The sequence below is a fragment of the Rhincodon typus genome, chromosome 46, assembly GCF_021869965.1.
Source record: "Rhincodon typus isolate 14 chromosome 46, sRhiTyp1.1, whole genome shotgun sequence".
Lineage (NCBI taxonomy): Eukaryota > Metazoa > Chordata > Chondrichthyes > Orectolobiformes > Rhincodontidae > Rhincodon > Rhincodon typus.
This window is the reverse complement of record NC_063377.1, coordinates 10,539,659-10,539,895: the sequence shown is the minus strand read 5'-3', so window position 1 is coordinate 10,539,895 and position 237 is coordinate 10,539,659. Positions and strand designations below refer to the sequence as shown.

Genomic DNA, 237 nt, shown 5'->3' with positions numbered 1-237 from the left:
GTGAACAGTACGTCCAGCCCATCGGTGAACAGCACGTCCAGCCCATCGGTGAACGGTATGTCCAGCCCATCGGTGAACGGCACGTCCAGCCCATCGGTGAACGGCACGTCCAACCCATCTGTGAACGGTACGTCCAGCCCATCGGTGAACGGTACGTCCAGCCCATCGGTGAACGGTACGTCCAGCCCATCAGTGAACAGTACGTCCACTCCATCAGTGAACAGTACAGCCACTCCA

The 237-nt window shown here is 59.1% G+C and overlaps 1 protein-coding gene across 1 annotated transcript in view; it reads left to right on the top strand.

Moving 5' to 3' along the window:
- LOC109921724 (putative GPI-anchored protein pfl2) overlaps window positions 1-237 on the top strand; it is a 33,973-nt gene that overhangs the window by 14,832 nt on the left and 18,904 nt on the right. The window lies entirely within an intron of this gene.